Here is a 26619-nt window from a genome sequence, read left to right as displayed (position 1 = left end):
ACTTGAAATTGTAAAATCTCATTGATCATTTCTATTATTCCTCCCCAGTATTGCTTAGCTACCTCACAGGTCCACCACATATGATACAAAGATCCTTCATGTTTTTTACATTTCCAGCATTTATTTGACATGTTAGTATTCCCTAACGCAATTTTCTTTGGTGTCAAATGCCAGCGATATATCATTTTATAAACGTTCTCTTTAATATTTGTGCAAGTCGTTATCTTCAAAGTCGTTTTCCACAGGTATTCCCATGCCTCCATTGTTATCTCTTTATGAAAGTTTATCGCCCACTTCACCATTTGAACTTTAACTGTCTCGTCTTCTGTATACCATTTTAAAAGTACTTTGTAGATCCTTGAAATTTCCTTTTTGCCCTCTTGAAGTATCACCTCTTCTAATTCTGAATTCTCCATTCTCAGTCCTCCTTTCACACAATCTGAATTATAAAAATCTCTTATCTGTCTATATTGAAACCATCCATAACTTGAGGACAGTTCCTCTTGCGTCTTTATTCTTAATTTAGAGAATTCCAATAACGTTATCTCCTTGTATGTTAAACACTGTTGTTCATTTCCAACAGTTCTTGGATCTATTACTTCGAACGGAACCACCCACAAGGGGATTCCGTCCTTCATATAATTCTTGTATTTCTTCCAAACAGCAAAAAGGCTTCTCCGAATATAGTGGTGCAAAAACATAGAATCAGCTTTAACTTTATCATACCACAGGTATGCATGCCATCCGAATGTTTTTTTATATCCCTCCAAAGCCAGTAGCTTGCAGTCCTTCAGCGTCATCCACTCTTTTATCCAAGACAGGCAAATTGCTTCATGATATAATCTTAGATTGGGCAGCTGCATTCCACCTCTTTCTTTAGCGTCCTGTAATACTTTCATTTTCACCCTAGGTTTCTTGCCTGCCCACACAAAGTCCGATAATTTCCTTTGCCATTTTTCAAATTGTTTAGTGTCACGAATGATTGGAATTGTTTGTAGCAGGAACATCACTCTCGGCAATACATTCATCTTAACTGCTGCAATTCTTCCCAACCTTGACAAATTCAGCCTATTCCATTTAATCAGATCTTGCTCTATTTGAGTCCACAACTTCTCATAGTTATTCTTAAATAGGTCTATATTCTTCGCAGTCAGCTCAACTCCCAGATATTTTACCTTATTCGTTACTTCACAGTCTATTTTCTCCTCTAGTTCTTGCTGTTTCTGTTTAGTCATATTCTTGCATAGTATCTTGGACTTCTTTTTGTTTACATGAAATCCGGCCAAATCTCCAAATTCCTTAATTTTCTCCATCACCTTTGGCATATTCTCAATTGGGTCGTCCACAATTAACATTATATCATCCGCAAACGCTCTGACCTTGTAGGAATGCTCTCTTATTTTTATTCCTCGGATTGCATCATCTTCTCGAATTTGAATCATCAATATTTCCAATACTAAGATGAACAACAATGGTGACAACGGGCAACCCTGTCTCGTACCTTTACCTATTGTCAATTTCTTAGTTACGTCTTCATTCACCACAATTGCTGCACTCTGGTCTCTGTAGATTTCTTTCACAGCACGAATGAACTTTTCTCCCATTTGCAGCTTCTCCATAGTGGCAAACATAAAGTCCCAGTTCAAATTATCAAAAGCTTTTTCAGCATCCACGAAGAAAAAACCAACTTCTCTATCACAACATTTATCATAATATTCAATAGCATTTATAACTGTCCTTAGGTTATCTTTAATTTGTCTGTCTGGCAAAAATCCAGCTTGCTCCTCTGCAATAAATTCAGACATCCATCCTTTTATTCTCTCTGCCAAAATCTTCGCAAAGATTTTATAGTCATTATTCAGCAACGAAATTGGCCTATAATTTTTTACATTGGTCAAGTCTTGTCCCTCTTTAGGAATCAATGAAATATTGGCTTCACTCCAAGTAGCTGGAGTCCTTTGCTCTTGCATAACTCCATTGATCACCTCTTTCAGAAAAGGCGCCAGTTCATTTGCCAGTACTTTATAAAATTTAGCTGTAAGTCCATCCGGGCCTGGTGCCTTTCCTAATTTTGTCGACCGTATTGCCTCTTTTACTTCTTCCTCCGTCACTTCTCTATTCAATTTTTCTCTCAATCCCTCAGAGATTGCAGGGAGCCTCATCTTTCCCAGATAATTCGCTATTGAATCTTTATTAACTTCTTTTTTTTGGTACAGCTTTGCATAAAATTTATAAAAGGCTCTACTAATGGCTGACTGCTCCAGATAGGTTTTATTCTCCTCACAAATTTTGTTTATGGTTCTTTTCTCCTTTCTTTTCTTCAATTGCCATGCCAGATATTTCCCAGGTTTATTTGCACCCTCAAACGACTTTTGATTCATTGTCTTAAGATTCCATTCCATTTCTTTATTATTCATTGCCGTCAACTGTTCTTGAAGGATTTTAATATCCTGATATAGCTTCTTTTTCCCTGGTCTCTTCTTTAATTGACTCTCTTTGGCTTTTATTTTCTCCATAATCTCCAATCTCTTCTCCTCTCTTTTCTTCCTAGCTCTAGCATTTAAGTCCATTAGTATGCCTCTAGTCACCGCCTTGTAAGTGTCCCATACCTTATTTGTTGATACTTCATTGTTCATGTTATGCTGTATAAAGAACTTAGTCTCTCTTCGCAGCTGTTCAATATTTGCCTCTTCTTGCAGTATATCTTCATTTATTCTCCAGCCTCTCCTTTTTATTCTTTTCCCAAACCTCCACATAATTGGATTGTGATCCGAGCCTACCATTGGCATTATTTCAACATCCTTAGTCCAAAGCACTAAATCTTTGGTGGCCCAGATCATATCAATTCGTGACAAAGTGGAGTGTCTTGCAGAATAAAATGTATATTGTCTACCTTTAGGGTTGTGGCTTCTCCATACATCTTCTAAGGTTTCTTGTTCTTTTATCACAAAAAAAGACTTTGGTAATAGTCCTCTTTTCTTTTGTGCTGTTACAGATTTTTTATCTTCGTCCAAATTAGTAACTCCATTGAAGTCTCCAGCTAAAATCATCTGGTCATAAGATAGTTCATCAAGTTGTTTTCCCAAATCCTCAAAAAAACTCTCTTTTGCTCCATTAGGTGCATATATTCCCATCACCAACAGTTTCTTTAAATTCCACGTAATTTCCACAGCTAAATATCTAGCTTCCACATCACTCACCACTAATTTTGGCTGCAATTCCTCTTTTATATACAACACCACACCTTTTTTCTTTTTTTTTGAAGCAGCCACAAATTCAGTTCCCAATTTTGCAAATTTTAAATATTTAACATCCTGCTTTTTAATATAGGTTTCTTGCAAACAAACAATGTCACATTTTTGTTTTAATAGCCAATGAAAAATATTTTTTCTCTTATTGGGCGAATTAAGTCCATTTACATTCCATGATAGAATTTTACACTCCATATTCATGATCTTGCTATTGGTAAGTCCTTTTCATTGTCCCTAATAAACTTTTCCATCTCCAATTCAGATCGGATGCATTTTTTAGCGCCACCAAATTCAAAGGATAGTCCTTCAGGCATTTCCCATCTGTATCTTATTTTCATATCCTTCAGAATCTGGACTAGGTTTTTGTATTTTTTCCGGTCTAACAGCACCGATCTGGGCAATTCCTTCATAATAATAACAGTCTTGCCGTCAACTTCTAATGGATCCTGAAATTGTTTACTCACAATCATTTCTCTTGTGTTTCTGGTCGTAAACTGCACAATTATATCTCTTGGTAGTTTCCTCTGGGTCGCAAATCTTGAGTTTATTCTGTAAACCACATCTAGGATAGCCGCAACTTCCCCCTCCTCCTTCCCCAGGTACTCAGCCAGCACTTCTGTAATCTGTTCTTGGGCAGTCTTTCCTTCGGTTTCCGGCAAGCCACGAAACCTTAACTGCTTCTCCATGTGTTTACTTTCCGCAACTGCCATTCTACCTCTCATCATCCTCATCTCAGTTTGTTGCGTGTCTGCTAAAGTGTCCACCGCATTTTCTACAACATTAACTCTTTGCTGCGTGGCTTGCAAGTTGTTTTGTATCTTTTCCATACCTTTCATCACTTCCGCCAATTCTTTTCTAAGTGTCTCTTTAAACTCTTTTGCCATCTCTGGTATCATGTCCTTAAGCTCCTTAATTCCTTCTGAAACTTTTTTATCTAAACTTTCAATTGCCGCCTGCCACTCCTTTTTCGACATCGTGGGGCTAGCTTTGGCTCGCTCCCACGTGTCAGCCCTTTTCCTCAGCTCTGTGGCGTTTTACTTTCTATACTTTTACTTTTAAAAGTCCCAAAGTCACTTCGTTTCTTTAAAAAAACCAATTACAGAGTCCAAAATGTCGGGCGTCTTTTCTCTATGGTTCCTCTATGATTATTCCCCCTTTATTTGTAATCCAAGATGGCCTACTTCCTGTTCCGCTGAAGCCGCGACCCTTCCCCTTTCCAAAATGGCATTCTTCTACTTCCTGTAACACGGAGACGGTCGCTTCTCTCCAGTCTCTATCGTTATGACGTACTTCCTGTTCCTCAGCCACACACAGAAGTTCTCGCGATGTTGAAACTTTCTCACAGTCCACTATCTCTTTATCACCGCAGGTATGTAAAACAATAATCAAATTTCTTTGATAACTTCGTTATACTTAGTCCTTCTTTAAAAAATTTTCTTGCTGGAATTTCCCCTCCTTATACTCAGTCTGTTGCAGTTTTAAAATTAACTTTAATACTTCGTTTGTTACGTTAATCTGTCCCGTTTCAAGAGATAGTGATCTTTACCTTCTTAGTCGATTTCTCGGGTTGTAATCACTGTTCCAATCTTCCATTCACATCAGTTCCCTTTGCCCCTGTTTGAAGCTTGGGCATGTAGGTCTTATGCCTACCGAATTGGCTCCGGAGGTACTGCAGAGATCTTGGCAAAACCTGTCTTCGGGTGGGACCTCAAGGGACGGGAGAGAGTCCGTTGCGCAGGACCCCCCCTCGCCCGAGATCAACGCACCCTGAGGTTCTTGAGTGTACTAAGCCTGCTCTCCGCCTGAGAGCAGTTGGCTGCGGGCGATTTCGGCCCCTCCAGCCCTCAAAACAGCAGTCCGGACAGCTCAGCTTTAAGAGCTGCGTTAGACCTCCATGGATCCCAAACCAGAAGTCAAGAAGCCAATCCTGAGTGCATCATGCAAGTCATGTGATACCAAGTTGGTTGGTGGATGCTTTCAGTCCTGACTCCCCAATGAATCCTCCTACAAAGGCCAAAACAGTCAAGGGCCCTTACCCTTCACCGTGCCTTTGAATAAAATGTATGAATACTGTTGCAGTTGATGACTACTGAGATGACATTTTTCTTAAAGCTACAGGCACTGTTTCTATTATTTTGGAGCATTTAACCCCCCCCCCCAATGTATTTTTTTATTTCAGATTTTTCTGCAAATCTGGGTCTTATTTCAGATTAGCAGAAAGGTCTGTCTCATCTGTTTACAGTGCCAATCTGCAATTTTAAGTATAGACAGATTTGTCCATGTTGAGTATTGGAAGGAAGGAAGGAAGGAAGGAAGGAAGGAAGGAAGGAAGGAAGGAAGGAAGGAAGGAAGGAAGGAAGGAAGGAAGGAAGGAAGGAAGGAAGGAAGGAAGGAAGGAAGGACATTTCAAATTTCCTTCTTCAGGAATGCTGTAAATCATTCATCTTTACTCAATAAAATTTCTGCAGAGTTTACTCTGAACTTGGCAGTATGTCATATCAGTTTAGGTCATTCAGCAGGAACACTGGATACAGGCTGAGATATACATACAGGGGATCCATGAGAAGCTCATAGGGGAGGGGTGGTCCCAGTGGTAGCAGAACTTTACTACTGCCCTATTCACTCACTCACTACCCCCCACCTCTTCTGAGAGTAAACTCCACTGAATGGATTTGAGTAGGAGTCTAACTAAAACTGTTTTATTCTCTTAGTACTACATGATAGGTAACATTACGTAAGTCACTTGTGATGTAATAATTAAAAGATTCCATCTGATCATGTGCAGAGTTATTTTCTCCAGTCATAGATTAACAATTTTTAAATTTGTTATTTATAGTCCACCTTTCTCATTAAGACTGAAGGTGGATTACACAGTTTAAATCAATACAATCAACAGCTGGTACATCTAATAAACAGGGCAATAGGGTTTGGAGTGCAGATATTTGAAATCAAGCAGAATCAATCCAATACAGAGCAGAAACAATGCTGAAACAAAGCATAAGCAATTAAACATGGCACATTAAACAACACAGAACCTACCAAGTAGGAGCATACTTAAAACAACAGATGGAATGCACTAGTATAGTCCCTGTCCATTTACCAAAGGATCTTTCTGAATCATTTTCTTACAGTACAGCCCTCTTATCTGCATAGAAAAGTCCTCCTGCATAATTAAGATTTCCATAGCTCACAAAAAGCCAGGAGAGCAGGAGACTTCCTGAATTCTTCAGGCAGGCTGTTCCCTAAATGAGGGCCACAACAGAAAATGTGCATGTATGGGTAGTTGTTGATTTTGCCCATTTGCAGAGTGGCACGTGAAGAAGGCCCTGCTCAGATGAGCAAGGATGCTACAGCGCAGGACACATAGAGAGATGTGGGAGACCAAGGCCATGAAGGGCTTTGTATGTGATAGCCAATATCTTGAACTTAGCCCAGTAATTGATGGATAGCCAATTGAATGTCTGCAGAATGGGGGGTAACATGCATGGTCCACCACACTCCTGATAATAACTGTGCTGTGGCATTCTGCAACAACTGGAGTCTCCAAGTTGATGCTGAGAGGAGACCTATGTAGAGTGCATTACAATAATCTAGTCTTGATGTTACCATGGTATGGATCCAGATAGCCAGGTCGGCCATATCAAAATAGAGGGCCACCTTCTGGACTAGCATTAACTTGCTTTCCCAGTACCAATGCGAGATAACCCCCAGGCTCTTAACTAAGTCTTCAAGGGTTAACTGAACCCCATCAAAAGGTCAACTTTTGAACCCCATAAAAAGTAAGGGGCATAATGTCCTTCAAGCTCATATGTTCTAGCATTCAAATGTTTGCCACCTTGGGGACTATATCTTGGGTGGAAAGGTGGCAAAAATGTTTTAAATAAAATAAACGAATTGCAAAGCTACAGATGATTTCTCCCAAAGGTTTTACATAGAGGTTGAATAACATGGGAGATAAGATTGTATCCTGTGGAACCCCACAAGATAATTCCCACACTGAGAATAGCTGGTCTCATATAGAACACGCTTGAGTCTGTTTCATGAGGAAAGATTTAAACCAGTTCAAGGACATCCCCTGATACTTCTGCCTATAACAATGAAATCCTAAGCAGAGTTACTCCAGTCTAAGAACATTGATTTTAGTGGACTTAGACATGAGTAGCTCTGCTTAGAATTTCACTGTAAATGTCTCAACAGGATGGCATGATCTATTGTATCAAAGACTGCAGATAGATTCAGGAGGAGCAACAAAGAAGTATGGCCTTTGTCTATATTGAGATGGATTGAAAAGGGCCCAGAGCACAACCTGGAGTCAGTCTGCTACTGCTCTCCCAATCACTTTGCCTAGAAAAGGCAGATTAGAGACTGGGTGATAAATGGCTCTTATCATTTTTGTCTAGGGATGGTTTTTTAAGTACTAGGGAGGACAACTGCCTCTTTGAGTGATTAAGGAAATGTGCCCTGAGTTACTGTCTGACTTACAATAGACATCAAGGGCTCATATATGTGAACCTTACATGATTTTAGCAGCCAAGATGGGCAAGGATCCAGCGCACAAGTAGTGGCACAGATCCTGTCAATATCCATTAGTGTCACTGGATCAAAATGGTCCATAAGTAAACCAGATGATGTATCAAGCATTAACACCCAGACCACATACTTCAGCTTGGAAAGAAAGGCTTCCTAGACTGGTATTAAGAGGTAGTTACCAGGTTTTAAGAAGTGACTAACCTGAAAAAAATCCTACTCCTTTAATAAAAGTGTAATTTGTGGAAATGAGCAGGGGAAACTTTTCATGGCATGGAGGTAAATAACATCATATGGTAAATAACAGCCCATTAAGTCTTGTTAAAGGGGCAGAACATTTTTTTCTGGCAATCCTACCAGATAGTGTTTTGCCCTGGCATATCTTTGTTAGAAATTAAATTCTAAAATTCTGTTTCCAATCCTGTCCTTTACATAGCTTCCTTCAAATGACAGATCATTTTCATGATTGATGTCAATAACTTTACGGAAGCCTTTACCTAAATTTACATTTCAAACACACCATGAATGTATGTATCATGATGTGAATGTGCCCTTGACAATAAAGTTGTTTCATTCAAACTACAATGGAAACATTTAAGGAAGTTTTGATCATTTATTTTAAGAATAATTTTTAAAAATCAGCCTAGTGTATACTGTTGCATAGTGAGTCATAAGAGGAATTAAGTTGCCTTCAAAGTAAAGAGCTTCTATTTCATATTTACATTCATAAATCAACATCACAGTACTTTGTTGCAAAGCCATCATTATTTTGTGAATTAATTATGGTGATCCAAAGACCAAATGACGATTAAGTGGCTCGGTACTTAAGCAGAATTGGAAGTAAGAAGAAACACCCTTTCACCTTGAATCCAATTCATTATTAAAGCAAAGAAAAAAATGTTCTTTAATTTCACACTGATATATTTATCAAAAAAGATGCAGAAAATCAATACTTTAGGTGGTGCACTACAAAGCTGCCCTGTGCATATGGTGCTTCCTAGTTTCCTCATAGAAAGTCCTCAGTGGCTCTCTGTGAATGAACAGTGCAGCCAGTTTACAAAATCTAACCCAACATACATGCAATATAAGAAACTGAATGCTGTTCCTTCATATTTATTTATGTAAGATGGTTGCATTCAGCCCTTCTAACCAAAATCTACAAGGTGGCTGAACATCAGTATGAAGCAACACATAATAATAAAAATGTGGTTATAGCACTAATAAAATAACAGAGCTAAATGAGGACCTAAGAGACAGTGGAAGGAAGAGCTGGCCTCTTAAGATGGTTTTATATAGTTTCATGTGAGAGAAGGCAGTTCTTAAGATATCCTGGTCTTTGGGGGCTTTAAAGGTCAGTTAGCTCTTTGAATGTAACAACTGCATCACACATTATGTGATGGCAAACATGTTTTAAGTTCATATACCTGAGACAGTTCCAATCCAAGTTTCTTGGTTTGTGTACAGGAATGGCGTGTAGTGGTGAAAATGAAAGTGTTAAGCATCAGCACACATGTTCTGTTTCTCAGAGCCAAGCTACAAGTGACTTTTTTCATGTGGAGAACACTTGATTGTTTTCCTGGGAACTGAAGTCCGAGTGTCCTTCCCCTCTCTGTTAGAATTGCTGCCTGAAGAGTCAGCGAAAGCCAGCTGCGGCAGCAGCTTTTGCAAATCGTTCCTCCAGTCACAAGCTTGCTGGACAAGAGGGCTCTCAAAGATCATTTGGGGGTGGGCAGCTGCTACTTTCTCCCTGGGCATCCTGCTCCCGGGGAGCTTCACAGACACGGCGGCTTTTTCCAGAGCAGCAGGCTTGTGACTGGAGGAACAATTTACAAAAGCTGCTGCTACTGCCAGCTTTCTCTGGCTCTTCAGGCAGCGATTCTAACAGAGGGGGGAAGGACACTCGGACTTCAGTTCCCAGGAAAACTTGCAAAAACAATCAAGTGTTCTCCACGTGAAAAAAGTCACTTGTAGCTTGGCTCTCAGTGTACAAGGACACCACTCAGAATTTTAGCAGCTGTGGTTCAGAAAGTTTCTATCCTAGCAAAATAGAAAAGAGTCCAATAGCACCTTTAAGACTAACCAACTTTACTGTAGCATAAGCTTTCAATAATCACAGTTCTCTTTGTCAGATACATCTTGGCATCTCATGAAGAGAACTGTGATTCTCAAAAGCTTATGCTACAGTAAAGTTGGTTAGTCTTAAAGGTGTACTGGACTTTTTTCTATTTTGCTACTACAGACTAACATGGCTAACTCCTCTGGATCTATCCTAGCAAAGCCAACACAACAAGCCATTGCGGGGGTAAGGGTGTTTTTGTAATAGTTCAGCCATAGGAACAATAAGAAAGGTAATGGAAAAGGAAAAAACTGAACTTTTCCCACTGCTAACTCAACAATATTTGGTGATTACGACTCAAAGTATATCAATGCAAATTTTATGGTGGCCCCCACAAAGAACTTAATGTATTTTAATATATAATTCGATCAGAATGCATTCTTTAGCTTTTGAAGATGTAAGAAAAATGTTTAAGCATTCATTTATCTTGCAATAATTAAAAGATCATCAATTTTCTGTCAGAGACCTGATATGGTTTAATTAAATTCTATAAAATTATTGAACGGGCTATCAGTAGAAAACCATACTGCTGAGCAGAGTTATAATCTTTATAATGTCCATTGAATTGGATAGATGGATGTGTAAATGATTGGGGGGGGTAGTTACTAATGGGCAGAGTATCGTGCTAGAGGATCTTAAAGTAAACAGTTTAACTTGGAAGATCTTTCATGGTGGTGCCTTCTTCCTGCAGCCCAGAGTAAAGCTTCAATAGACTGCTGCCTAGGGTTGCCTTTATGAGACTGGCAACCAGCAGGGGATTCATTGTGGGGGGGCAGGGCTTCACTGCAATATAAGGATATCACTGGTGGTGCTCTGGGGTCACTTATGGTCAGGGGTTATTTCATAGAAAAAGAGCTGCAGGAACTTATTAGCATAACTCAGTAGCATATGCACACCCCTTGATCAGGCTGAAAGGGCCAGTATTTGGCTGCTGCCAGACGGGGGAGTGTTTCCCCACCTGGCAGTGGCCCAATCAGGGCCCTTTTAGACCCAATCCAGGTGGAAACAGGAGCAAAATGGCTCAAAATTGCCATTTTGGGCATGTTTTGGCCTGGATTGGGCCCAAAATGGCCCAATTTGGGTCAGTGCTGGGCAGAGAAGGGGTCCCCCACCAGGCACCAACCCTATACTAGCGGTTTTGGTCCTGATCCCAGCTGAAACGGGCCCCAAATGGCCAAAAAGGCCATTTGGGCCATGTTTGGCCCTGGATCAGGGCCAAAACAGCAAGGACCAGGTCAGTGCCAGGCAGGGTAGGGTTCCCCCACTCGGCACCAACCCGATCCCAGCCGTTCAGGCCCCAATCCCAGTGGGAAGGGGGCCAAAATGGCCAAAAATGGCATCTTGGGGCCTGTTTTAGCCTGGATCAGGCCTGAAATGTCCGGGGCTGGGTCAGTGCCTGGAGAGGGAGGCTTCCCCCACCCGGCACCAACCCAATCCCAGCCATTTCAGACCCAGTCCCAGCAGAAAATGGCCCAAAATGGCTGAAAGTGGCCATTTTGGGCCTTTCAGGCCCAGATCATGGCCAAAATGGCTTGAAATGGCCCTGTCTGGCACTGACCCAGTACGGGCTGTTTTGGCTCTGATCCAGGCCCCAAAGGGCCCAAAATGCCCGAAAATGGCCATTTGGGGCCCATTTCATCCCTGATTGGGGCCAAAATGACTGGAGCTGGGTTGCTGCCAGGCATGGGAGTCTTCCCCCACCCGGCACCGACCCTATCCGTGTCAGCCCGTATCCGGGCTGAGACGAACCCAAAATGGGCAAAAAATGGCTATTTGGGGCTCGTTTTGGCCCGGATCAGGGCCAAAACAGCCAGGACAGAGTTTGTGTTGAGTGGAGGAGGCTTCCCTCACCTGGCACTGATCTGATCCAGGCTATTTCAGCCACCTTCCAAGCCCCTTTGGCCCCCAAATCGGCTCCAAATGGCCCAAAATGGCCATTTTTGGCCTGTTTGGGCCTGGATCAGGGCCGAAACAGCTGGGACCGGGTTGGTGCCAGGTGGGGGAGGGTTCCTCCACCTGGCACCCACCCGATCCATGCTGTGTTTGCCCTTATCCAGGCCAAAACGGGCTCAAAATGGCCCAAAATGGCCATTTTGGTCCCATTTTGGCCCAGATCAGGGGCGAAACCGCCGGGATCGGGTCAGTGCCCAATGCCCAGCTGAGCAGTGGCAGGAAGGACCTGCCACTTTTTTGCAATTCCTTTTTTGCAATTTGCAATATATGTTTTTTTGTTATATTTTGTATTGTTTAATAATAAAAATTATTCTACAAAAAAAATTCCCTCTTCAACATTTCAGTTTTTACACATTCTATGGAATGACAGAAGTGTGGGAGCCATCATGTCCTCCTCAGTTAGGCAGTTCTAAAAGGTGGGAACCACCACAGAGAACATGCATGAATGGGCAGCTGCCGATCTTTGCAAGGTGGCATCTTCAAAAGACTTTGCTCAGGTGAGTAGTGAAGCATTGCAGGAGAGGCAGTCCTAAAGGTATGTTGGTCCAAGGCCTTTAAGAGAGTTAAATGTGGTAAGCAGTACCTTGAACTGAACCCAGCAACTGTTTGATAACCAGTGCAGAATGGGTGTAACAAGCATGTTCCACCTAGTGCCCCATAGTAACCAGGCTGTGGCATTCTGTACCAAATGGTACCATTGAGCTGACCTATGTAGAATGCATTATAGTCTAGCCTCAATGTAACCATAACATGGATCCATGAGGCCAGATCAGGAGTCAAGGTAGGGGGGTATTTTCCAAGGTAAATGAAACTGGAAGAATATAATTTTTTTGAAGCCGCATTTACCAGTATAACCACTAGGTTCTTGACTAATTCAGCAAGTGTTAGCTGGGTTCCATCAAAAGTGGGGAGCTTAATGTTCTTAAAGACCTCAGCCTTCCCAATCAGCATTACCTCCTTTAGCCATTTTACCACCAGCAACATGCTGATCTGGCCTCATGGATCCAGTCTATATATTATATTGAGGTTAATCTATTGAATTGCATTCTACGCATGTCTGCCCTTGAAGTCAACTCAGGACTTTTATAGCATCACTGGACGATTTGGTTAAAGAAATATAGAGCTGGTGTCATTAGCATATTGATGACAGCCTACTTCAAAGCCATGGATGGATTCTCCTAAGGGCTTTGCATAGAGATTAAATACTACAGGGAATGAGATAGTGTCTTGTGGAACCACACAAGACAAGTGCTACAAGGAAGACAACTAGTTTCCCCACCCTTTGTCCTGCCCATAAGAAACAAAATAAACCAACCCAAAGCACATAGTAATCCCTACTTCTTTCTCCAAATGTCTCAATAGGATGGCACGGTCCACCATACCTATGGGACTGCCTCCCTCCCTATGTCCCTCTGTAGCAGCTTCACTTATCCAAACAGGGTCTCTTGCAGGTGCCAACCTGCACATGGGCAAAATCAACAGCTGCCTGTACACGGGCATTCTCTGTGGTGGCCCCTACCCTGAGGAACGGCCTGCCTGAGGAGGTCAGGAAAGCCCCCACTCTCCTAGCTTTCTACAAATGATGCAAAATTGAATTATTAAAAAAGACTTTTTTCGCAGATAGGAGGGCTGTATTGTAGGGAGGGTAGTCTCAGATGCTTCACTAATAAATTAGGGACCATAGACTTCACCACTATGTTGCCTTACGTCCTATCTGTTGTTTTAAGTATGTGCTCCTATGTGCTACCTGTGCTTCAAGTATGATCCTACTGGTAGTTATATGTTGTCTAATGTCAGTCCTAGAACTGCTTATGCTCTGTTTCAGCATTTCTTCAACTCTTTATTGGATTCTTGTTAATGCCATGTCCTTGTAAACTTGTATTTACAAGGACATGTTTGTTGAAATATCCTTAATATTGAATGTACTCTTCTCAACTATGTAATCCACTTTGCGTCTCAGCGAAAAAGGTGGACTATAAATAAATAAATAAATAAATAAATAAATAAATAAATAAATAAATAAATACCCACAGTATCATAGGTTGCTGATAAATCTAGTAAGAACAATAAAGCTGCATGTCCCTTTGCTTTACTGAACCCAAGATCATAGGTGTAGCTGCTCCCATTGTTCAAATTTGCTCATACACAAATGGGCTGGCCCTTGACTGTTAAATGCAGGGTTGATTACAAAGTGTATCCCTAATCCTAACAATTTTGTGGTGCTTTAGCATAGATTCCCACTATTACATTCCCATAGGGTAAGAAGAAATAAGAGCCAGTGAGAAACTGAGGAAGTGAAAACCAATGTGGTGTAGTGGTTAGAGTTACCAGCTCTAAGTTTGGAAATCCTTGGAGACTTAGGGGAAGGAGTCTGGGGGGGATGGAGAAATTACAAGTGATCTCCAAACCAAACATATCAATTCCCCTAGAGAAATGGGTTGCTTTGGAGGAACCCCTTGAGGTTCCTCCGCTTCCCAAATACCACCCTCCCCAGGGTCCATCTCCAAAACTTCAGGACTTTTCCAACCCAGAATTATTAACTGTACTCTCTGTGCAGGTTCTTATATGCTTTCTGCCCAATCTCTTCCTCCTCAGCAGTGATTGGCTTTTGCCTTTCCCTCCATTTTTCCCTGGACTTGGAGGTTTAAAACCTAATGTAAGAAGAACGGTGTTTGAAAGTCTTTATCTGCCATATACCACATAACAATGAAGCCCCTTTTGGACACAGAGCAAACTGATAAGCACTTAATGTGGCAGTGTTCAAGACTTTGTCTGAGGCAGGGCTTGACCAAGTCAACCTCAGTAGGTACTGAAGCATGTAAACCAGTAATAAAAATGTATAGTAGCCCTTGAGCATGTGAACAGTGCCTTTCCTTCACAAAACAGTTGCCTCAACTGTTCCTTCATATATGTAATTAGGATGTCTTAATCAAAGTGTGTCAATGTCAGGCAGGCTTGAGAGTTGACACCTCTTATTTTGTACTTAATACTTTAAATAAGTAAATAAAGCCCTGCTATTCTCAAATTCCTTTTATTCCCTCCTCTTCAAGTACGTCTACTGTTAAGGGGGAAAACAGCCCTCTTCCTGTGCATCTTTGGGGATTTTGACATCAAAGAGAAACACTTCCTAGGAGCGTTAAAACATCAAAGGAATTGACTGCTATTTCTGTCCTCAAAGGATAGACTTAACTACATCTTGCTCTTGTTGAGGCCAGGATGCTCAATCAGACTTTGGTGCTGATACTGGAGCTGCTGTGATAAGCCTGTGCAGAAGGGTCACCAAAAGAAAGAACGAAAACAATTGAACTCTTGCGTTAAAGTTTTTTTATACTCTGGTTTACTTATTTCTGCTTCAGAATTCCAAAACTATATAGAGATAATGATCATTGTTTTATGACTGATATGTAGGCTTGCCAAGCCTCCTGCTATGGCAAGCCTCCCACTGCCAAACTTCATAGCCCATGGCTGCTCTGAGCAGTTGCAGAAGAAAATTTTAAAAAACAAAAACAGTGATGTCACTGAGATCACTATATCACTTCCAAGTAACTAAAGAATTTCCAGCAATTCCTAGAGCTGCCCTTTGTCGCTTTTGGGTTTCAGAAGTGATGTAGTCAGTGATGCAGTGATGCATCACTGATGTTATATGCACATTCCATGTCCCCACCCTCCCACCATCCTGCCAGCTGCCTGTTTCTAGTTATTGCTTTCCCTCAATAAATATTATTTAACACAACATTATGTTCTTGAAAAGTACTATTCCCATCCCACCGTAGTACAGTCTTTTTCACATCCATTGGAGGAAAGGAGGACAACATTCAGAGCATCTACCCATGAATGTATCAACAAGCTATAGAGAAAATAGCTGTACCCAGATTAGGCAGGTCTTCTTTGCTCAAACCATGTGATGGAGTCAAACCAATGGAAAGATATGTCTGCTTAAGCTGTCCTTTCTAGACTGAGTGGACTACTTTCCTCTACACTTAGCAGGGACAGGTCTATAAAGAAATGTTTGAGGCAGTTGCTTCAGGCGGCAGATCAGGTGGGGAGTACCTCCTGTTCAATCTGCTGCCTGCCTGCTTTCCACCCAATTGCTGTCCAGACCTGAGAATCAAAGGAGATAATCCTCCTTACTTTCTCATTCAGTGCGTAGCACAACAAAACAAATGTACCAGTTTCAAAAATCTCCTGAGTTTGCATCTTGTGAGTGCTTGCCCTTCAATTTTAGTTACATGTGAGTAATTCCTGTCAATGAACATTGAACAAAGTACAAAATTTTTCTAAAATTACTTGTTTTTAAAAGGCCATCAAATCATATATATGTGTATTCCAAGCATTAGTTCTGATATGTATCAACTAATATACTTGCCTAATAATCATATAAATACTTAGAAATTATTTATATGAAAGCTATTAATGACAAATAATTTACGTTTTATAGCATTCACCCTCATTGTACATGCTTTGTGGATATTTCAAAATTTGAAGATATTTAAATAAAATTGTTTCTTTTTTTAGTGCACAGAAAAAAACATTTAAAAGTCCTTTTTTGTTTTTCAGATTTTAGTGCTCAGAGTGATTTTGTGATTGTGTTATGTCATTTTAGAACATTATGGTATTTCCAGTCTATTTTTATAAGATTGTTTGATTTTACCACATAGTCACTCTGAAAATGTTGCCATAGCTTGAGGCCAAAAAAAAAAGAATTTATATGTTTTTACCAGAATAGAATAATCTTTACATGGGACTGTAAAACCTGTAAAACTTTAGTTTCTTAAGCAGAAATCCAGAGGAGTTAGCTATGTTAGTATGTAGTTGCGAAATAGTAAAGAGTCCTCTGAGGGAACCCGATTCAATCTCACATATTCTTTTTTGCTGCCCCAAATATTCTGTTATGCGCAGTTTATTGATTCGTCCTCTTTTTCCTGTGCAGAGGGATTTTTTGGATAAGGATCTAAAATTTTTCTTAGCTGACAAGAGTCCAGCAATAACTCTATCCGTTGCTGAATTCCTGGCTTATGTGTGGAAGTCAAGGGTAACATTTTATAAAGCCCCCTATGACTGTGCTGTATCCTGAGATAATTTTGCTGTCTGGGGACACGATTGTGCTGCCCTATGAATTTATTTCACAATATTTCTCCTGTTTTGTCTGTATTATTTATGCCAATAAAGGTTGCTGTGTATGTATAGTAAAGAGTCCAGTAGCATCTTTAAGACTAACCAACTTTATTGTAACATAAGCTTTTGAGAACTACAGCTCTCTGTAGTTCTCTCATCTGATGAAGAGAGCTGTTGTTCTCAAAAGCTTATGCTACAATAAAGTTGGTTAGTCTTAAAGGTGCTACTGGACTCTTTACTTTTAAGCAGAAATGTTTATCTGAAGTTGTCCAGTGTGAAAATTGTAATAAATCACCATCTTGGACAATATGCTGGTGTGGTAAGAAATTTGGATTCACCACAAATTTTTGATTCCCGAAAACTGGTAAATAGAAGTCACTACACAGAGATTACTAAAGAAGCACGATCATTGATCACCATATATTTTAACACCTGGATCAATTAACCCATGTGCTCAAATAGCAAATTTGAGGATCATTTACATGTTTCAAGTTTACATTCAGTCCTATGGAAAACAGCACCAGATTTGTGGTTGGCGGCTATTTGCAGACTTTGTCATTTTGCTTACCAACCATACATTCCCATTGATCAATTCTAAATTGGATTATTGTTAGGTTTAAAAGCGCCTCAACAGCAGAAAGTGGCTGGAGTGGCTGGCAAAGAGGAGATGGATAGTGGAATAAACAGTGAAAGTGACAAGATCGGAGACTGAATTGATCACTGTCAGCGAGTTAGTGGTCAGCTGTCTGACCTTTGGTGCCCAAATGAAACATCGAAATAATGTTTAGACAAACACATTTGATTTTTGAGGTAATGGGTATGTCAACTAAATGACAAACCTTAGAAAGGTCAAAAGAATAGACATTTTTCAGGCTTTTCTCAAACGTTAATTGTTCATTTGGGGAAGCAGTGCATTTCTGTACTAGACAGGGAGAAAAGTTCACTTCTGTACACACTGCAAATTGTTCTATAACAGCCTAAACAATACAGCAAAAGTAGCCGGAAACCAACATTTTCAAAAGTTAAATTTTATTACAAATAAAGCTTTGAACAGATTAAAGACTTTAAATCAATAAACTGTCTTACTTTCAAGTGATTAATCAATCAATTCTATCTAAATACATTTGCACATTGTGGACTTCCACAATCACACTTCCCTTTTTAAACTAAGTACGAGCAGTCTGCACAGTTCTTTAGAGAAAGCAATTTTAGTTGCTTTTTTCACCAAATCTGGTATGAGGGATTGAGGTGAGCTTATCTATCCTTTTTCCAATTCACTCTCCAGCTCTGTAGCCAACACCCAGGAGACTCTGGTAGCTTTATCTCTTTATTTCTCGCAACAGGGAGAGAAAACTACTAAGATGGAATACTAACAGGTAGGGTTGCCAACCTCAGGTGGGCCTGGAGATCTTCCAGAATTACAGCTTTGCAATGATAATGGGGGGGGGGGGGAACTGTCTGGCAACTAGTAACTTTATGATAGTAGGTAGAAGAAAGAGGGGAAGGCTGGAGAGCATATCAGAGCTATTTAGCTCATTGAAAAGCAAGAGGAGAAGAGAAAGAGATGTATGCAAGCATAGGCTCTGTCTTGGCCCTGCTCCTTCAGCAGCCCAACCTCTTGCCCATCCCCCTGCAGTGCCTCACTGCCTTCTACCTGCTGTGGGAGATATGCTGCACTGAGACCCGGTGGGAGCTGGGAATTCCCGGTGCAACAACGAAGTGTCCAGAGCATGTGTTTACTTTGCAGACTGCATGGTAAGTGCCCCAAAGCATGGTCCTGAGACACCCCTTGTCCCCCAGTTTGGGCCCCTGGAAACCCTAGCGCCACTACCATTGCCCTGCACATTCTCAATCTTTTGTGTCAACCTGGGTGTGGTCACTATAGAAAGTAAATTCGATTCACCAGGTTGGGAACCACTAGCTTAAATCCCTATTCAGCAGCTTTCAATCAGGACTGAAAACCGAAAATGTTTTCTACACCAAATTCCACACCTTTCACATTTTCAGCTCATGCTAAAGTTTAGGGATAATAGTTATAAGGGGAACTACACAAGATGCCCGGACACGTGATGGGTCCCGCAAGGTTCCCTGGGTAGTGTAGTCTTACAAAGAACAGCCACTTGATGCAGTTCTCCACTGGGGAATCTCTCTGTCTCTTGCAAAAAGATTCGGCTTGAGTTTTCCTCCAGGAGCTCGGGGGCGGGCATAACAGGAGGCAGAAAATCCAGGATGGCTTTTTGTAAGAAAGAGAGTATCCATGACGCGATTCTCCACTGAGGAGAAGAGTATGGAAGATTCTATCCCTCTCTCTATTGCAAAAAGCCACCCTGGATTTCCTGCCTCCTGTTACATCTCCTCTCCCCACCACCCCCACCAAGCTCCTGGAGAAAACTCAAGCTGCAAGAGACACAGAGAGAATCCCTCCCATTACTCTTCCGTAGTGGAGAATCGCATTGAGTAGCTGTTCTTTGTGAGACTACACTACCCAGGGAACCTTGCAGGACCCAACACATGAAGAACACATCTGGTATCTCGTGTAGTTTGGCTCTATATGACTGCTCCTCCCCTGCATCTAGGTCTGTGTTTTTAAGAACTGAATAATAAGGGTCTGGTTAGAGATGGTAGAATACACATTTTGTCTGGGTGTTTTTCATAAACTTGTGTTTACTTTCTCTTCCTGTAAGAGAATTCACACCTCCCTGTAAACAAAGAACCACAAACTCCTCTTGTCAGCAGTCAGGAATGCCTTTCACTGCAAAAAAAAGCCATTTCTCGTTCTTTTTTTTTTTTTTACAAGAAGGAGCTTCCATTAATTTCAGCTGACTTCTAATAATGTTTAAGCAATAGCCATATCATTCTCTTTTTAAACACCTTTCAATGAAGATGCAAATTAAGGGAAATTGAATGTATCTGAGAGCTTTTTTAAAAAAGAAGAAACACATTTTTAAAAGGTTTTTTTTCCCCTCCTCACAACGTTTTCCAATGCATCAGGCAGTTTCTCCTTGACAGAAGGAAACACTTCACTTTAAGTTTGCCAAAAAGGTTATCTAATCATTCCATAAAGTAACTGTGAAAACTGTTATTTAGGAGACGTTGAGCCAAAACACACGAGAAGAAATACCTAGGTTCAGCACGTGTTCTCTTACCTCAAGGTTTGCCGGGATCTGTAGGCGCCCTGGAAGCATAAAGTTTAGCATTTACAGAGCAGCAGGAAGGGGAAGGGAAATACAGGTGCCTGTATTTCCCTTCCTGCTGCTCTGTAAATGCTAAACTTTAAGCTTCCAGGACGCCTACAGATCCCGGCAAACCTTGAGGTGAAAGAACACGTGCTGAACCTAGGTATTTCTTCTCGTGTATTTTGGCTCTTTGATATCTATATATATAAAAACAAGTGTCCTGACTGACTCATCAATGCCCAGCGCAAACCCCTGGACCTAGAAACATGAAATTTGGGGAGAACATTCCTTTTGTGATATAGAAGGGATATAAGAAGGGATTTTAAGAAATTCACGCCCTAAGGGAGTAAAAAGGGGTGAAATGTGTTTTCCCATAGGGATACAGCTTCCCTGTGTGGCTGGGAGACTGCTCATCCCCCTCCCCCTGCCAACTGCCAACTCAGCCACTCTACTCTGAGGTCATTTGCATATGCGGCATTGATTGGTCATCATCCCAACATTCTAAACAGTATGCAGGACAAATGCAGTACTCAGGACACATTCAATGATTCCCAGTCATTGAACGTGTCCTGAGGCAAAAATATACCTCCCCTCTAGGGTTGCCAAGCTCCCTGTGGGACCTGGCTTTCCTGTGTGACTGCCAAGATGATGGGTCAGCTGTGGAACTGTGTTCTGAGGTAAAAATCAAGTCAAGGAAACTGCAGACAGTTGAAGAAAGACAGTACAAGACTCCTGAAAAGGGATTTTATATAAAAGTCAGTATGGCAGCTGTTTTTAAATGTTCATGGAGAGAGAGTGCACAACCTTTCTAGGGGCCATTTCAATGTGAACCTCTCACATGAAACTGCCTAAGTGCCCACCACACCACCCTTCACTCAATCCAACTCCACCTCACACCTCTTGCAGCCATCACCCCTTACTGCCCCCAAAAAGCCTCCTGGCAGATGTTGTGCAAGATATACCAATGCTAAAAGGAGGAAGCAACTTAGAGATGCGGCAAAGAAATATGTACATCGTACTCCTGCGGTGCACTGAGCAGCAGTGGCCAAGTATCAACAAGTTCTGAGTCCAAAGGAAAGGTGACCATTCCTGCAGGCTTGGGCACAGTAGTGGTGACTAGACATGGGCACAGACAGAGAAAAAAATGAACATGCTGTTCATAGGTCGTTGCCATTGACGAACATGAACAGACGAACAGTAACGAACATGTCTCATTAACGAACATGTTCGTTGTTCGTGGGGGCCAGAATGGTCCCCGTTGGACTTAGAGAGCTCATATTCACAGGGAGTGATCAGCAGGCTCTTCTCCAACCATCATCCAAGTTTGGTCAAGATTGCAATACGGATCTTGGACTTATACATTCCAAAATCCGACGCCCCCAGGAAACTCCCATTCAATATAATTGGAGCCACCAGTTGACTTTAGCCCTGTGTACAAGTGGTAGACTTGAAGGCAGGCTGCCTCCCCTCTAGGGGGCAGGTGGTGTGGCCACTCGCTGCTGGCACCCCCCTGTGCCCGCCCGCCAGGCCTCCCAGAGGCTACTTTCCACCTCAGTATAAAGGTATGGTATAGACAGGTTTCTCAGTAAACAGGTGCATAGCTATATGGGATAGATGAATAGAATAGAGGGATGCGTGGATACACTGAATACCTGTATTGCATTTACAGGAGAGACAGATACTGTGTACAGGGATATTGGGGAGATAGGTGGATTGCATAAATATCTGTGTTATTCCGTCATTAAAAAGTTGGAAGGAAAGAACCAAGGGTGGGAGGTGGGGGCCACCCCTAACATGTAAAAGTGGAGGCTTACATGCTGGCCATCAAGGCGGTGGAGGATGCCTTCCCCCACATCGTGGGGGAGGCATCAGTCCCCCTAGGAAAGGGGATTGTGGGCAGACAGGTAGGTGCCCTCATGGGGAGCTGTGGGCTTCCCCCTGCATTACCCACCAACCTGCCTTCACAGACACGGCAGTCTATTCAGCATCAGCAGTCTACAGAAGACGGCAGTTCCACAGAATCCACACCGCTCAGAGACACCTCACCTGTGCAGGCAGTGTGTAGGCTGCCACCAGCATTACCCTCCTTCCTGCCTTTGCAGAAAGGATGGGATGGACAGGAGACATCTCAGTGCGGGGTTGGGGCGTTTCCAGAGAGGGAGAGGTCGAAAGAGGGACCGGGTACTTGTACGGGAGACGAGGACAGAGGCTTCCTGGCTGTATTGTGGAGCAGGACCAGGAGGGCCCCAACATTTGTAAGGCATGAGCCGAGAACACCACTAAGCTTCTCTTCAGCAGCAGCGAACATCACCCACCTTCCTGTCTTCACGGAAAGGATGGGATGGACAGGACAGGAGAGGTTGCAGTGTGGGGTCGAGGCAGTTCCAGAGAGGGAGAGGTTGAAAGAGGAACCGAGTACTTGTATGAGAGAGGAAGACAGAGGCTTTCTGGCCACATTGCTGAGCAGAACTGGGAGGACCCCAACATCCAACATGTTGGATTGCAAAAACTGCTCCGGGAGATGCCCGTCTGCCCCTCCTGTGTCAAAGTGGAGGCTGTCACCAGCATCACACACCTTCCTGCCTTCACGGAAAGGACAGGCTGGACAGGGCAGAAGAGGTCACTGGAAGGGGTTGGAATGTTCCAGACAGGAAGAGGTCGAAAGAGGGACTGGGTACTTGTCTGGGAGAGGAGGACAGAGGCTTCCTGGCCGCATTGTGCAGGAGGACCAGAAGAGAGGACCCAAACATCCACCTTGGAGGAGTGCACAGACTGCTGCTGGAGAGGCTTGTCTGCCCCTCCTGTGTTGAACTGGAGGCTGCCACCAACATCACTCTCCTTTCTGCCTTCACAGAAAGGAAATGAGTCGCGGGACCCATTCCTCCCATGTACAGGGGGAACAACAGGTGGTATATCCTCCAGCCAGTGGAGGCCCAGCCTCAGCCATAAGCCTGGCGGAACAACTCTGTCTTACAGGCCTGGTGGAAAGATAGTAGATCCTGCCGGGCCCTTGTCTCGGTAGACAGAGTGTTCCACCAGGTAGGAGCCAGGACTGAGAAAGCTCTTGCTCTAGTCGAGGCCAGGCAGGCCTCCTTGGAGCCAGGGACTGATAGCAATTTCTTTTCTCCTGATCGGAGAGTCCTCTGGGGAATATACGGGGAGAGACGGCCCCTCAGGTACGCTGGCCCCAGTCCGCACAGGGCCTTATAGGTCAATACCAAAAACCTTGAACCTGATCCGATACTCCACTGGCAACCAATGCAGCTCGCACAATACTGGTGTAATATGCACCCTATTTGGTGCTTTCATAATGATGCGTGCCGCTGCATTTTGCACCAGCTGTAATCTTCAGGTCAGGCACAAGGGTAGGCCCATGTAGAGCGAGTTACAGTAATCCAACCTAGAGATGACTGTTGCCTGGATCACTGTAGTTAAGTCACAGGTAGACAGGTAAGGGACAAGTTCTCTGGTCTGCCGCAGGTGGAAAAAAGAAGACCTGACAACCGCTGTGACCTGTGCCTCCATTTTCAGGGAGGCATCTAGGATCATCCCCAGGCTCTTAACCCTTGGAACAGGCACAAGCTTTGTGTCATAGGCTGGGCCGGGCCAGCCCAAGCAGGGTGGTTCAAGTCCAAACCTTAATGCCAGAGTCTGAGGGGAGTTCCAAGAGCAAAAGCCAGGTCAAACCAGTGGTCAGAGCACGAGATAACACCAGGAGTGAGTCCAGAGTCCAAGAGCGAGGTCAGGCACAGTCCAAGGTCAGTTACCAATAGCATCAGGTCCAAAAGCAGGCACGGGCAAGGTCCACGGAACACGGAGTGGTTGCAGACAGTAGACACGTTGCTTCCACGCCCGGCAGTTCCTCCAGACTGTCTCTTATAGCCAGGCGTGGTTTTTAGCCAGCTGCTGGGGCTCCATCCTGACGCTACTCATCGTCACACTCCAGCAGCTGGCGTTGGCTCAAGAGGCGAGCACTGTGCCGTCTCTCCTGCAGTTCCAGTCTCTGGCGCTGCCTGCGGCATTCCTTGGGCGTGGGTGAACCTGGGGGGGGTGGAGGCTCTTGGCTGCGCTGCACCTGTAGAAGTCCCTGGCTGAGCTTCCCCTGTGGTATTGGAGCTAGAGGGTGCTGGTGTCTCAGATGCTGGCTGCAAGCTCTGATCAGCCAGCAGCTGTTGCTCCTGATTGCTGGCTTCTGCTGAATCAGGGCTAGGGCTGGCTACACAGGGCTCCTCTTCTCCTGAGGAGTCCTGGCTCGCTACACGAAGCTCCTCTCCTCCAGAGGAGACCTCACTCTCAGACTGGGCCATGACACTGCCCCATCGAGGGTTGGGAGCCGGAGTCCCGAAACCAGTCCACCATGTATAGGGGACTCAAGTATAGGACCTCCATCTTTGTTGGGTTCAGTTTCAGTCGACTCTGTTTCAACCTATCAGTCATGGCTGCAAACGCATGTTCCAGGACAATTGGGGCTGAGCCGGGCTGGCCGTCCATCATCAGATACAGCTGGGTGTCATCTGCATATTGATGGCACCCAAGCCCAAAACTTCACACCAGCTGGGCAAGGGGGTTCATATAGATGTTAAACAGTAAAGGGGAGAGTATTGCCCCCTGTGGGACCCCACACACCAATGGGTGACGGGGTGACAATTTCTCCCCAAGTGCCACCCTCTGTCCCCGACTGTGGCGAAAAGAGACAAGCCACTGTAAGGCAGTCCCTCGTATCCCCACATCGGCGAGGCAGTGAGTCAGAAGATTGTAATCGACTGTGTCAAACGCTGCTGACAAATCCAATAATATCAGCAGTGCTGAACCACCTCGGTCCAGATGTCTGCAAAGGTTGTCCGCGAGGGCGACCAGCAGCATCTCCGTCCCATGTCCTGGCCAGAACCCAGACTGAAAGGGATCTAGGGCCGAGACATCATTCAGAAAACCCTGTATCTGTCCCACCGCTGCCTGCTCAATCACCTTTCCCAGAAACGGGAGATTCGAGACTCGGCGATAATTGACCAGGTAAGTGGGGTCCAGTGATGGTCTTTTCAGGAGCGGTCTCACCATGGCTTCCTTTAGTGGCCTGGGGAAAACCCCAGTGCCCAAGGATGTGTTAACAATGGCCTCCAGCAAGGACCGTAGACCATTGGCACTGGCCTTTACCAGCCACGATGGGCAAGGGTCCAGGGGGCACGTGGTGGGCCTAACAGATTGCAGGGTCCTGTCAATCTCTTCCCTGGAGAGTGGACTGAACTGATTAAATATTGACCCTAAAGACGGCCAAGGGATCTCTAGTTCCTTCACTGTATCAACTGTGGCTGGCAGGTCATGGTGGAGAGACAAAAAATTTTCAGCAAAAAAGCTCCCAAAAGCCTCACAGCTGATGTCCGAATTCTGAATTTGGCAGTCTCCCCCTGGGAGGGAGACTAGTGACTGAACCACATTGAACAATTTTGCTGGGCGTGAGCTAGCTGATGCAATGGAGGCTGTATAAAACTCCTTCTTCACAGCCTTCACCACCATCTCATAGGCTTTCATAAACGTCCTATAAGATGATCTTGCCTCTTTGTCGCGAGATTGCCGCCACACTTGCTCAAGCCATCCTAGCTCCCGCTTCTTTTCTCAAAGCTCCTCTGTATACCAGGGAGCCTGTCTTACACGGGGGCAAAGAGGGCAATGGGGAGCAATTTCATCGATGGCTTCGATGCCAGTCCTCCACCAGCTCATCTAACGAACCACTGTGGAGCATAGGATTCTGCAGAGCATTCTGGAAACCAGTTGGATCCCTCAGGGAGATCTCAGGGGTGGGGAGCAGCTTGAAGGAGAAAGACTCTCAAGTGAGGATTGCCACCCCTTTCCCCTGCCCTCCTATTCAGGACTGATGAAGGACCAAATACCCTGGGGGGGGGTCAGTTCTCCCAGGGCAACCGTTTTGCCCTCCCTCACCCAGGTTTCAGTCACGCATACCAGGTCCATATTGCTCACCGCAAAAAAATCTTGCAATGTAGCAGTCTTGTTATTTATGGACCTGGCATTGCACAACATCAGTGTCGAAGGGGGGTTCCTTCTCCTAGCTCCATCCCCAGCGTATTTTGGGATGGTACGCAGGTTAGAAGGGCACCGAGCTAAACCATATCTCCGTGCCCTTCTCAGCCGAGACCAGCTCCCACCGCCATACCTCCCATATCCCCAGAGGACTGGGATCTCTGACTCCATACTGGCCCCCTCTCCCTATGCCCACCGCTATCCAGTTCACTTCTCGTTTTGGCCAGCAGCAGAAGACAAGCTCAATGCCAGTCCAAACAGCAATGACATATGACACTGATATTAGCCATATATCACATAGCAAAAACCTAGCCATATGCATATCTCAGACCTTATGAAACATTCCTATCAAATACAATTTACTCTTGAGTCAATGTATTTGAACACAATCCCCAGTAGCATAACCCTAACTATGTAGTTTAGCTCCCCTCCACTCATCAACTTTTAA

Source organism: Eublepharis macularius, chromosome 3 (genome assembly GCF_028583425.1).
Source record: "Eublepharis macularius isolate TG4126 chromosome 3, MPM_Emac_v1.0, whole genome shotgun sequence".
Taxonomy (NCBI): domain Eukaryota; kingdom Metazoa; phylum Chordata; class Lepidosauria; order Squamata; family Eublepharidae; genus Eublepharis; species Eublepharis macularius.
This window is presented reverse-complemented; position numbering follows the sequence as displayed.